Source organism: Cyrtonyx montezumae, unplaced genomic scaffold (assembly GCF_038088225.1).
Source record: "Cyrtonyx montezumae isolate F1298 unplaced genomic scaffold, pur_monq_1.0 scaffold_19, whole genome shotgun sequence".
NCBI lineage: Eukaryota > Metazoa > Chordata > Aves > Galliformes > Odontophoridae > Cyrtonyx > Cyrtonyx montezumae.
Genome location: NW_027071925.1, coordinates 3,053,958 through 3,068,758, shown reverse-complemented (window position 1 = coordinate 3,068,758; position 14,801 = coordinate 3,053,958).

The window sequence follows — 14,801 nt, the reverse complement described above, 5'->3', positions numbered from 1 at the left end:
AGGGCCCTCTCTCCCAGTGTCTTTAGGAGTACTAAAGAGGAGCAGCAGTGACCGAGGAAAGCCATCTTCAGTCTCCTGGCTGAACATCTTGCAGCCCAGCTGCTCCTTTCCTGCAGCTCATGTGGGACTGATGGTCTTCAGCATCTTTATCAAAGACACAGAGAGTGGGACTGAGTGCCCCCTCAGCTGTTTGCTGATGGCACCAATGCATGGTGCACTGCCACAACAGAAGGAAGGAACACCATCCAGAGAGATCTGGGCAGGCTTGAAGAGTAGGCTCATGAAAATCTACCAAGGGTCACCAAAGCCAAGTGCCATTCTATGGTTTCCCTGCAAAACATCTCCACACCCAATGCAGAGGGACTTGTCCTCCTGCTGAGCTGCTCTGCCAGCCCTTCCAAGCAGATTTTGGTGATGTGGTGTCAGCACTGGGTTAACACACTGTCACACCAAACCTGGCTTAGATATACCTTGGCAATTCTTCACCTGCTGCTTCACATGAGGAAAACCAAATCTATGACCTCTGATGCTTCTGCACCACACCACGGCTTTGGAAGCAGAAAACCACTGGTTATGCCCAGACACATCTGCACATATACATGAATATATAGTATTTAAATGTATACATGAATTGAACGCAGTTTTTCCCTACCACATACTAGGGAATTCTCACCACCAGAGGGCTCCCACACCACCTCCCACTCCAGTTCCTACAAATTGCCCAAAGAGGAGAGGTTTGGCTGAGAGAAGTGCTCTTATTTGTCCCACCCAAACACCCCTGCGTGTTGGATCACAGCTTGTGATCTCCCCTTATCATATCATTTTGAGTTGAGCATCCTCCAGCCTAGAAAAAACAGCACCAATGCAGCCTGAAAGGACTGAAAATCACCACAATGATGTGGGTATGGACACAGCCCCATTCATTTTGGAACATCAGAAACAGTGCTGGGTCACAAATGCTGTTAGTAAACAGCAGCAGGTTTTCACAGTGTGATTTCAAGCTTCCTGGTTGGGGAGAGTAAGGGTTATGCAGGCTTTCCTGCCCACGAAGCCAACAGAAGGCTCTTAGTTTATTTAGGTCAATTAACTCCAGCTTTCAAATTAAGTTCTCATCTCATTTTACAGACAAGCTGTAAGCAAAGCATAAAAAAAATAAATAAAGGGGGGCCCGGTCAGCTGAGGAGAACACAGCCCAGGATTTCTAGACTTAAGTAATTCAAACCCAAAGGGTAAAAAGAAAATTGAGATCAGGGAAGACACAGTGCACCTAACAAGCACTTCACATCCTCGCTTCTCTGCTCTATTTGCTGAGCTCACAGGCCGAGAAAAGGCAGAAAGGAGCTGCACAGAGGAAGCCATTTGTGGTACACAACAACACATTTTATTGCTCTCACGCACCCAAGAATGATGCTTCATATTCTTGAGTGCCATCTACTGGCATTTTTATCTCTTTGCTATATATTAAACCCAACCCCGAGTGTTAAAAGAGCAGTCAGGTTGCAGTCAAGCACTTGGAAGTAGAAAAATGCCAAAATCTGGGCTGTGCACCCAATCCTAGCCCTGTCCCCTCACATAGATCCATCAGAACACACTGCCTAACAATGGCCATGGACCACTTTCTGCATAGAAAAGCCCTTTCCACACACCAGATGGATAGTGCTCTCCTAATGAGCAGCTATTCAATATTTTTCTTTATCCTCATCACTCAACACGTAGCTCCATGTCCTGTGCATGGCATGCTATTGAAGTCCTGCTCTAAATAATGAGCTATTAATTTTCTCCTGGGCTTTCCCAGCATTTATTATTGTAGTATCTGAGTGGTTTGCAAACATTAATTTGCCTTGCAACAGCCCCACAAGGAAGGGTGGGATTATTCTCATGTAGATGGGAGACCGAGGGATGGCCACAGTGAACCCAGAAGGGTTCAGTGTGATGGGGTGCTCAGTTTGGGATGTGGTATTTCAATAGGAATAGGGCTTTAACCCCAATTCCAGGGCTGGTGAAGCCACTCACTCCGCCCTAATGGGGAATTTTCCATCTCCCAGTCACTATTTTCATTTTGCTTTATATACCCAGCAGAACTGCAAGACCATTTCATGGTGCAGAAATCTTTTTTTTTTTATTATTCAGAGAAAGCAGCACTGCTCGTTCTCTTCACGACAATATTACATTTCCTCATTACTTTCCATCCCTTCCACCTCTTCAGATCTTATTTGCATTTTTGATCAGACCCGAGCACCGAGGAGATGCCTGCAGGGAGCTGGCTGTAACAGTGCCCAGGTCTTTTTCCTGGGCTGAATCAATTAATTTGCACCTCTGGGAATAAAAAGATTTTTTTTTCCCTGCAATGTGTACAATCCCTTCCAGTTTTCACTGGTAATAAAGGGGGAAGAACCAGGCTTTGAAGTGCAAAGTCATATGTGTAAATCATCATCTCCAGCAGCGAGAGCTGTATGTTGCCATCCCAGGTGGGCACACCTTACCTGGACTAGAGGGACCACAGCACCAGCCCACTCTGCTCATCCCCCCTGGGGGTCCATAGTGCTCAGCAATGACCCTGCTGGAAATGCATGAGATGCTCAATGAGACCACATCACCCCAATCTGAGCATCACACCAACCCCAGCACCTTTCTGTGCTTTAAGTTCCTATCTCACAGCTTAACCACAACCCACTGTAAAACTCAGGGCAGGAGCTGCCTGCAGGTTCAGAGAGCACTTTGCTGAGTTCAGGTTCTCCAGCTCAACTTCACCTGCACTGCTACAACATTCAGAGTTGTGTTTTATCCTCTCTTTAGCCCTGTTTCCCAGCAGCCTGAATGGAAGTACTTTCATTGACTGAAGGTCCTCTTGGCTATGCCAACCACATATTTTCTTTCTCATACCATGGAATCATTAACATTAGAAAAGATCTCCAAGAGCCCAAAGCCTAAGCCCAACCCCACCCCCACTGACCACATCCCTCAGTGCCACATCTCCACAATTCCTGAACACCTCCAGGGATGGTGACTCCACCTCCTCCCTGGGCAGCCTGTGCTAACATTTCACCACACCTTCAGAGAAGAAATTTTTCCCAATGCCCAACCTGAATCTCTCTCTGCAAAATTTAAGGCCCTCACCTCTCATCCTATCACTGTCACCTGGGAGCAGAAGTCAACCCACACCTTACTACAACCTCCTTCAGGAAGTTACAGAGAGCAACAAGGTCTCCTCCAAGCCTCCTCTTCCCCAAAACACCGTTTCATTCAACAGGAGATGAAAAAGAGCCCAACATACTACAATTCCTCTTTCTAGGAGCAACCAGTTCTCACCTCACACAAACACTGAACAACCCCTCCTCTACCTCCAACCAACAGTGACTCTTGTGATCGAATTAGTACTAGTCATTAAGGGCTGGATAACTTTCAGCTGTGACTGCTGCTTGTTAACCTCACACATTGGCTATTCCCTCCTTGACATCCCACTTCTCCACCCCATACCACGCTTCCTACGTCATATTGCAATCCCTGTCTCCTAGCCCTGTCCTAGGGGGTCTTGGATCCCCAATCCAAGGGATTTGGCTTCCTGACCTGTTTCCACTTTCTATCCCTACAAACACATCTCAGTTATTAGGACAGCCTTTCCCCAGCACGTTCCTGCACAGCATTCTGCAGGCTCCCAACTGGTTTTGTTTTGTTCCTCTGGCTCCATCCTCCTGATGGGCAGCAGAGGTGCTGGGAGCCAGGAACGTGTGCCTCAGTTTCCCTATCACAAGGCAACACAGCCACACTTTGGTGGCTGTGACATCTCTGGGTGCAGCACAGCCTCCGACCTCAGGTGGAGCAAATCAAAAGGGAAGTTCCCCTTCTCAGGCAAGGTCAGGGCACGCCACCTAGGTTGAACTCTGTAGAAAATAGTTAATTAATCTCTCTTGCTGTGGCCTAATTCTCTTTTCAACATGTGGCTGTCACTTCCCTGTCATCACAGCTGATTTACAATGGGGTTTAATTAAATCCTCTGTACATTATTCAGCATTCTCTGAAGACAACACCAAAGCAGCCAAGGGTATTTAAAATGTCACCTGCTGAGACGTATCATCTTCTTCTAAATAAATATGACAGTGATCAAACTTTGGCTAATTACAGTGACTTCGTTATTTGTTTGTATGTTTTAATATTTAATTGCTTTCGTGTTCATCCAATTACAAAGCAACAGCAAATAGAAATTAACTTTTTATCAGCGTGTTCCCAGCCCAGCTAATCAGCACTTCAAAGGCCAGGCACAATAGGAGGCCATCCAACCTGAGAGTGCTTTACAATATATTCTCTGCTGAATGGACCGTTCGATTAAATTAAGGCAGAATTGTGTTTGCCAGTGTATTCCCAGCTCCCACCCAGATTCCCTTTATGCAGTCATTTATGGGGCTCTTTGTGGCATCCTTGCAGCAAGGCAGTAAATTGTTTGCATTGCTCCTGCCCTCGTTCAGGCAACACTGCTTGCAGTCTGAGGTAGCAGTGCTAGCTCTGCATCAGCAGAAACGTGGGGATATCCCCTTGCTATTGTGCTTGGATGTGCAATGTGTGCAGCTGCACTGGCTCCTGCCTCTGCTGCTTCCCTGGGAGGTCTGCATCCATTTTAGCAACCAACAGGGGAAAACAAAAAAACCCCTACAAACCTTGAGGGCACATAACCATTACAGTCAGGACAATTTTTGCCAGTGCAACAGTCATAGAATCATAAAGGCTGGAAAGACTGCTAAGATCATCTAGCCACCAACCCATCCCACTTTGCTCACTAATCGTGTCCTTCAACGTGATATACACCCTTTCCTTAAGCACCTCCAGAACAGTGACTCCACCACCACCCTGGGCAGCCTGACCAATCTGACCACTGACCAGAAAACTACTTATGTTGTCAGAAATACAATGTGGAAATGGGGAGGTTAAGCAAAGCTGGTTTTCCTCTGTGTACCTCCTGGTGGAAGTGATTTAGGGTCAAAGAAAACAGATAAATAGCATATCTGCCTAACATCAGGGGAGAAATACAGCCAGACAAGCACATGCATAAGTGACCCACATTAAGAAGAATTGATCTGTGTTGTATCAGTCCTGCACTGCATTGCCTGATTATTATCTCTGCAAATCTAAGTAATCAAATCAAAGTAAAAGGCCAAGCCTTTTACTCACCACAATAAAGCCCTGGACAAAAGTCTGGGAGTTGTGCCACAGACAAACATGGCTTTAGAAGCAGCCTATGTAATAATAATAACAAAGTGCAATCTCTTTGTTTTAAAAATGCAAGTGAACAACTTAGGCACTGTATGGGAACTGTTGAATCACGGCCTGAAGCACTGATGGATCACCAGAAGTGAGCACTGAATCAACTACAGGAGCACAGAGGAAGGCAATTCACCTGTGTGACCTGAAGGGGTGGAGTCTGGCTCTATCTCTCCTAGACCCCATTTAAGGGCTGAACATCACTTTATATTGATTGTCTCTTTTCCATCTCGATAATCTTTTTAATTAAGCCATCTATAAAATGTGTCAGCTAACAATACCATTTGGCATTCATTTTGTTAACTTCACGCCTTACATGCACACATAAAGCCAGGCCATGGTTAGAGGCATTCACAAATTCAGACAAGTTCCTCCAAAAGTGGCCTTGCTGTCTCCTGGAGTTCATAGGACATCTCTCAATGTAAGCATGAAGAGTAAAGAAAGCATATGTTTGCACAACTGTAGACTGCAGCTGGTGGTAGGCTCCTTGTTGCATGGACCAATATTCCTTGAGCAAGTGGTATGAGAAGTGAGAGACTCAAAGAGCCATGGGCAACTACAGGATCTCAGCATGCCAGGAGATGCTGCAGTGATCACTGTGCCTTGGTCATATCCAGCACTACTACGGAAAGAGAATGGGAAAAAGAAAGGATGACATAGAGTTGTTTCTCTAGGAAGGGAGATGGAGGTTCCTGTTGGATATTTGGGACAACTTCTTCTCTGAAGGAGTGGTGATGCAGTGGCATGGGCTGCCCAGGGAGGTGGTGGAGGTTGGGAGCATGGTGGGCTGGGGATCTTTGAGGTCTTTTGCAGTGGTAACGATTCTATGATTCTATTCTATGATTCTCTATGTCACAGAATGAACTTCTCTTTGTTCTTGGAGCACTGGGGGAGGCACCACCTCTAGGAGAAGGCTGTGACACAGATTTGCAGAGGAATTCTCAGTGTGGGGAAAAATTATATTGGGAAAAGGAAAAAGAAAGCACTTTTATCAGATGTTTTTATTAAAAAAAATACATGTTTTCCCCACTGAGAAACAACTGAGTGGTTAATTTTAGACTTTATCTCATGAAATATTTAATGAACAAAGAAATGCGTTGGAAATACTTTGATTTTATTGAAATAAAATATTTAATTTGACCCAAAATACTTTTTTTTTTTTTCAGTTTTATTGGATCTCTGAGATTGGTTTCATTTGAGAAATCAAACATTGCAGAGCTTTTCATGTGAACAGCAGATCTAACTCCTGGCTAGCTTCGGTACCAACTTATTCACTGTATTGACTTACAATGGCTTTTGTTGTCGTAATTTTTCTCCTGCGAAGTGATAGCATTCGTTAAAAGACAGGCAAACTAGGCTCACCCCGAGAAGGAAGCTGAATGACTTTGATGGGTCCTTTGAAAGAGCTGAGTGCTGAGCACAGTGGTGGCAAGGCAGAGGTTTGGGTTGGGAGGAGAGGAACCCAAAAGAAATGCAGAAATATGCGCATGAAGAAAAACAGAAACTTTCTGCTTTGATGAAAAAAGTCTGAGTGTTTTGAAGTCTATGCACAAAGACTTCAGCAAAATTTGCTGCCAGTGACATGAGAAGGGGCAGCTAAGAAAAAATAAACTTTGAGCTAGAAAGACATGTTTGGCAACACAGAAAAGTCACATTTTTTCTCAAAAGTAAGAGGTTGGGAAAAACCAATCCAAGGGCTTCAGAAATGTTTAATTCCAGACTAATTCTTGTCATAGAGCTTTCCATCAGGAAACTGAAAAGCAGAAAATATCCTATTTTTCCTGGCCAGGATTAGGGCCATATTCACCATGGCTAGGAGCCACCACTGGGAAGGCACAGGGGAACACTGAGCAGTGTTCTCATCCTACAGGAGATGGGGACAGTGGCTCCACAGCACTGCTGGGCTCTACCTGACATGGCCATGAGGTTTTTATGTAAAAACATGCCACATCACTTCAGTTAATTCCCAGCAAAATCCTGTTTTAAACCACTTTAGTATCACTTGACAAAGAAAGCACTGGAGAAAGCCCTGAAGTCATCACAATATCATCTTCCAACACGGAGCTCTCCCATATACACACACAGCTTGGAGTGAATTTGTATCCTCAGGCTTAAGCGAACTGCGTTTGTACAGCACAAACCGAAACACAAAACCCCAGGCTCAGCCACCAAAGCCAGCTTGGACGAAATCAAAGGCTTCAGCTGGCACAGCCCCTTCCCTTTGTGATTTGCTGGAATTTCAAGTTATGATTTAACATCCACATCTGGGCCAAGAGCAGTACTATTATTATTATTACCACAGCTCAATCTTGAATATGTTCCAGGGTGGCAAAGATATTTCCCACTCAGTTTTATTACTTAGTTCCTGCATTTTTCAGCTCTAATGACTGAGGTGACCAAGTCAAGGGCATATATCCAGATTTCTGAAGCTGCCATGTCATCAAAACATAAGAAATAATAACACATATACTTGGGATAGCATGAGAACCATTCCCCTCGGCTCTTCACTTCTTTGTTCTTGGGCTCTTGATCTGGAGACGTTAACTTCAGAATTGGGTATTTCATACAAAAGTCCTAGATCCCAGAGTGAGAAGATCACAGGAGAATCTTGGCTCTCATTCACTGAGAACCAGATTTCTAACCTTTGTGCTTCAGAAAAAGATAAGGCTTTGAACTCAAGAAGAAAAAATCTGTTGGGATGGTTTAGAAGAGATCCATTGGCAAAGTCTGTAACTTGGAAGCACCCCAGGAGCACGAGGGCAGTGACCTCCAGCACTGGGCTCCAGCAGTGCTCTGTGCCAAGCCAAAGCTTTTTCAGAAAGAAAAGCTCCCAGAAAAAAAACACAGAATCCACGCCACAGAAAGGAACTGATCGCCCTCCAACACACACAAAAAGAAATCAAAGTGAACACTTTGCATACAAGCCTTGCATTTGCAATTCTGATGCTCTAATAGGAAATGGCTCCCAACTGGGGGAGGGGTAGACAGGAAATATTACAGCAATGTTATTTTGTTACACTAATTACCAATAATGGCACATACTAGGGTACCAACCACAGTCAATTCATTTTGAAAGCTATATAATAATGTTTAGGATAAAGGAATTAATTTTTATAGCCACTGAAGCAGATTTACTTGTACTGTAATGCAGATTTATTACAAATTAAATTTCCTAACTCAAAGTTGGAGAGGCTCAGTAGGACCTGAGGGGAGGTGCACCCTGTTGTATGCAGGAGCTTCTGCTGCTTCAGGGTTCATGTCTGTGGGCCATAGACCATTGTTAGCACAAGGGTTTGGATGTGCCCCATGGCATGAACATGAGCAGGCAAGGGAGCATGACCTCACTGGGTGACTGCCGTTCAGATGGCTGCTTGTGAAAGTCATCTTTTTTTTTTTTAATATATATTGTATAGTTTGAAAGGTAAAATTTCAGTGCTACAGGCTTTCTGTGCAAAGGAAACTCCATAAAAAATTCATGAAGTGAAAACTTTGAAGTAAAGCCTAGAAGATGCAATCATTAATTTACAGAAACATCTCCGGTGTCAATCACTGACTATGACATGGTTCAGACCATATTCCACTCAGGATTGGGACGGATGTATGTGGAGCCAAAAGCAGAGCTGGGCATGAGTGAGGGAGCTGGACAGAGCAGGGAAGGGCCCTTATGCACTCCCAACAGGAATTCGGCATCACCAATTCCAATGACCAATTCCCAGTTATGGTGGTGATGAGCTGATGCTTGGACTAGAAGACCTTAGTGGTCTTTTCCAGCCTAAATGATTCTGTGATTCTACCACCAATATCCAATGTGCTGAACTGTGCCTTAGTTATAATCAGTAGCCACGATGGGCACCCACCAGGGTCCTTTTCCAGGTTCAGGACGTGGACTGGGCGGTGCCCAATTCCTGCTCATCTATAGCTTGGGAAAGGCATCCCAGCTTACCAACTCAACACGTGGCATTATGATACCCTAAAAGAAATAAAAGCTTGTTCAGCCCAAGCTTTGCAATAGCTTCAGTGCCAACTGGCAGCACAGCTGCTGGGAAGGGCAAGAGGGGCTCACAGCAGTGCTTACACATCAGCCCTGCATCAGCTGATGGATGGGGGCAGCGAACAAATCCTACCCAAGTTCCTCGGGAGGCATAGACAGAGCTGGAGCTGCTCCAAACCTGGCTCAGAGACATCCCCATACACACTGCTGCAGAGAGTTGGAACAATCCTGCTCTCACGTTGGCACTTAATGACAGCCGCAGAGATCCCATCGCATTAAGCCTCATCCTGAGAGAGGGATGCGGAAGGAGGAGAGTCATTAGCTCAGCCCGGGTGCCCTTGCAAAGAGGAGGAGGAGTGGTTTCCTATGGTAATACTGCACAGGCTGAGCTCCCACCGATACTTTCCTGTGCTCCAGGATAAATGAGACTTCCCTAATTCCTTCCCCACTGCAAATAAACAGACGGGAAGCCTACACCACGCGGCTTGTAGTGCCCTATTCATCACAGCATCCCGACTGTAGGTAGCAGTGATTACAGCTAATTATTGGCAATTACCGCTACTGAGCTGGTAGGTGTGTTTCCCCAGTAACTTTCAGCAGCTCCCAAAGCTCTTCGAGGACTTCTCCATGCGGGAAGGAGGATGGCAATGACTCCCCCTCTGCACAGCAGCCAGATTCTCCTCCCAGATCTCTCCCCACTGGGTACCTTGGTACGACTGAAAATAAAACGGGAATACTCAATCCCATGAGACCGTGGCACAGCGACAGGTTGGTGGGAACCTTCCTGCCTGGAATGGCTCTTTCTGCCTTTTGCTCCTGCAATTGAGCCTGAATCCCCTCCCCCTCTCCTCGAGCATATCATTCAATTCATACAAAAACACAACAGAAAAGCGCATGCACAGTGGACGCTTTCCCCGCGTATAAAATGACACGGCAGCGGGTGAGGGATGGATCCTTTGAGAAATTCGTATGCCAGCCTTCTCACTATAGTAATTTCATTCTTTCTTTGTAATTGTCTGATATTACATTGTTCCCTGCCGGAAGATTAATTAGCTAGCCTTACCCTCCAACATACCATCCCTCTGCAACACTCAAGGAAGCTGGAGTGGTGCCAAGCCGTGTGGATTTGCTATTCTGGCTGGCAGCTGCTACTGCAGCCGCCAAAGCCTCCTTTTGTCCCCGAGTAGCAGTTGCTGTGCCAACTGACCCCTGCATCCCTGACCCTCCCGAAGCCACCGCCAAGGAGCTGGTCAAGGCTCAGCATCGTGGGTTGGGGTTGAGGGAGAAAGGTGGGGGGAGAACAGGGGGAAAAAAAAAAACAACAGCAGAGAAAATGTAAAAATAAATAAATAATAATAATAATTCAACACATAAAACACACAGAACCCTGACTGCCCCCCACGCCCCAGCCCTCTGCATGGTGTAATTACTCATGCTTGTTAAGCACGGCTGCGTTGTGTATGTGAGTCACGTGGGCCGGGCGCACGTCGGGCTGCCAGGGCAGTGATGCCCGGTGCTGCTGGCAGTGGGCAGGGAACGGCGGCACCGCAGGGACCCCGAACCATGGGGGTCCCCAACAGAGGGTCTGTAGTTTCTGTTCCCATCCTTTTTCCCTCCCTTCCGCCCTTCCCAGGCATGGGTTTGAGTGGCTCCATCTTAGGTCGATGGTAGTGTGCAGTGGATGGGGTTTGGATGGGTCCTCATCCAACAGTGGGGGGAAACTCCCTGAAAAATGAAGGAGGTGTCTCCATAGCCCAGTGCACACCACAGAGCCATGCTGACCAGCGCACCAGCTGCCTTCCCAATCCTCTATAAGTCATGTTGGTTCAGTATGCTATAGGGCGTATTCTGGCACATTTGTCTGATGCTCCATTTTGCTCCTGAAAGCACTAGGGTAGCTCACACGTGCTGGTTTCTTGGCTGCTCTACCCCAGCCCTGCTGCTCAGCCACCCTGGACACCTCCGTGGCTACCATTCCCATCAGGGTCAAAGTGCAGGGCAGCAAAGATGCCTACAGGTTGTGTTTAAGGGGAAAAAAAGGAAAGAAAAGGGGATCCCTGCGTTGCACATAGAGGCAGCTGTGAGCACGGAGGGCTGCAGCCTGTCCACCTCCTGATCCGACACCCCTAGATCACAGTGAGGACACGAGGAGGTTTTCTCAGCACAGGCTGAGCGCCAGCACATGGGGCATGTTATGGGGCTGCAGGAAACAGTCCCAAACTGTGCCAGGGGCTCACTGAGCTCTGCAGGGAGGAGGTGTGGGCACCTCAGTGCCCGCTTCACCAGCAGCCCCCCCTCCCCGGGTGCTACGGAAACGGGAATTAAGCGCTGATGAATGCGGTATTAATTAATTAAAAGAAAATGCTTGCAAAGGGGGCGGGGGTCCTGGTGCCCAAGGAGGGGCCACAGTACCCTCACTAATGGTTGGCTTTGCTCACTGGGGGGCACCAGGGTGAGTGGCAGCACCGGGACACGGGGACCCGGCGGGAGCAGCTCCGTGCCGCCATCTTCTCTCAGCACAGAGACCGAATATGAAATCGATTTTGCACACCCCGAAATGGCTGCACGGGAGGGGTCACTGGAGGAGCTCAGAGCAGATGGCACCGCAGGGACTCTGCTGCTTGGGTTTGCGGATGGAGGCTGTTTTACACGTGTGATGAGTTACAACGTTCAGCTTGAACAAAAAGATGAAGACGGCAAAGCACAGCGCGTTGCTTTGATTTGCATTCTGCACCCACCTCCACCACGTGCTCAGGGCTGGGAGCTCATCGCCTGCTCCTGTTGTGGGCACGTGGACACAGCTCACTCTGGTAACTCCAGATGCAATGGCAGAGCTCTTCCAGTTCACACCATCCTTCCCTCTGCCATGCTGTTAAACCTACTCTCCTCCCACTGTAATGATATACCCCCATAGCTGAGCACCAGGCAGTTCCTGGCTCTCCTCTTCCTCCCAGCTCTCACTCAGGGTACCTTATTGATACATCTTTCAAAACATATATATTTTTTTCTCTTTAATTACTTGCATTTAAAGTAAAGATGCCAACCTATGTGTGTGACTGCCCACGTTACAGTCCCAGCCCTCTGACTAATGAGTGTCTGTTAGCTTTGGCTTGTACACCAGGATGCCTACAACCAAAATACATCAGGCTGCCAAGTTACTTTGCAAACAATGCTCGTCTTGAAGAAAGGTGTGAGTTGGGTAATGCAGTTGTGTGCAGTCTTACAATAACCCTTGGCTTCAAGGTGCCTTCAGAGCTTGGCCACCATGAGGGAGGGGGCTGGGAAGCCAAAGAGGAAACCAGGAGGAAAGAGGACATCTGCAAGGGAAAGGAGGCATCTCTGAGAGAAAGGAGGCATCTAAAAGGAAGAGAAACGGCCCAAAGTCTCATGACTGCTTATCTAGCAAGGTCACAAATAAAGGACAAAGGAACAGGCAGGGTAGGAGTGGTTCAGCCCCAACAGCACCCAAGAGTCAGCACTGCCGAAGGCAGCAGGTTTAAATCTGATTAAAAAAGGAAAAGCCTTATGTAAACTTAATGCATAATTAACCCGAGAAAAGCACTCACAGAAGATATTACTGAGGCTGTGAGAGCATTAGAGCCACAAAAACAACTCCATCGCTCTGTGAAGAATGAGAACATTCACTGTTACATTATTTCAACACTCATCTAATGAAAAGAATGAAGCCTGCTGCATCCTGACCAGGGAGGACTGCAGGTTTCTTACATCTTTCTCCAGAGTTAAAAGTCCTTGCAAAGATGCCCACGGTTTCATGCTCCCGCAGACCCCTCTGTGAGCTACACAGATCCTGTGCTCCCTCCTTAATTTCACAGCACCCTCGGGGTCTCATAGCACAGACACTGCCCGCCCTCCCCCAACTCCCCGGGATGTGTTTGGGATCCCAAGCTCCCGAAGATCCCCCTGATGCCAATGATAAAAAAGCCAACTCTGCTGTTTGCCAACGTCTGTAACCAAAACGCCCGCGGGCTCTGCCCTCCGCTCAGCTCCCGGCCTGCTCTCAGCCAAAGCAGCTGTTTCACATTTCCCAGCTTTAAAACCTCATGTTACATCAACGTCCCCCTTGCCAAAAATCCAGCGAGAGGCCGTCTCCGTGAACCCTGTCAGAGAGTGCCCCTCCCCCCAGGAGGATCCCAACCCAAGGATTTGAGGCTCCTTTTGGAGAAAGCCAACTGCTCAGCACCCCAACACCCCACACACCGTAACTCATTGCAACACCCAGCTCAATCCTGGACCCCACTGAGATCTGCACGCCCTGGAGAGCCCCAGTGCTCTGCCCATGCTCACAGCTCTGTCGCTCCCCCCTTCCATGCACTGCCAGGCTCTGTCAGCAGCACCCCAGGGGCTCGGCAGGGCAGAGCCAGCACTCCAGAACAATAAAACAGGGTTTCCAAATGCCTAATTTTACAGCTAATTTCATGGTATTTTGATGTTGTAAGCTTGAGATTGCTTGCATTTGCAGAAAGCGAGGATTTTAATGGGAGGCTACAAAGACCCCAGGAGCGACGAGAACACTGTCACAGAGCTCCCAGTAAATACAACTGCAATGCAGAGCGTGCTCAGGGCCAGGTGAGATCTCAGGGCCGGGTGAAATCCATCTATGGAAGAAAAAATAAGGGAGTGAGCACCTCACAGAGGTGCTGCAGTTTGCACTGCACTTTTGCAACGTGCATGAGCAACCCTCACGAAGGCAGTGGCCCTGCAGAGGATGCCCTGCGTGCCAAACCCAACCTTCCCAGCTCCCAGCACAGGGACTCACTGGGATCAAGGTCCTTTTCATTACCGCGCACAGAGCCAGGAGGACGCTGCAGATATACTATGAGCACTTAGGAGGAAAAACATTACGGCGTCTAAAGGCACTTTAAATGATTTAGATACAAACTTGCCTGTAATAAGACATCTATTTTGGTTAATCTCTTAGTTGCAAATCTTGAAACTCTTGAACCTGCCTCGGGCTACTGTCAGCAGCACTTCATTTAACACTGCTTATTGGGAATAACTGCTATTTCCCACTGTAACCTCCAAACCTCTTAAAGTCTCTCTTATTGCTTTGCCCAAACACACTTGCCTTGAGGATACAGCGGGTTTCTCTCACCGAGAGCTGTTACACTGATCTGAACACGCTGAATCAGAGCAGAACTGGCTCAGCACACCGTCCTGGTGCAGGAGTGGTTCTCCTTTGAGTGCTCACTGGGGCTGTGGGATGGCTGCTATCTGATCACACATCACATGCATATCGCAGGAGGCTGGGATGTGCCTGGGGACAGCCTGCCCTGCCCTTATCATTGTGCTTGGAACACTTTGTGGGCTCAGCATCACTGCTGGGGGGCTCAGCATCACCACTGCAGGGCTGAAGCTTCAATCTCAGCCACGTTTCTGTTTGATGAAGATCCGAAGTCGTGTGGGTGCGCACTGGTGGTGGTGACCACCCAGATCTGATGACAAAGTGATCACCCTCTGGTTTCGCAGGTGAGTGCAGCGATGAGCACAGGTATGAGCTTAATGCACATCCTACAGACACAGTACTTACAGCCATAGC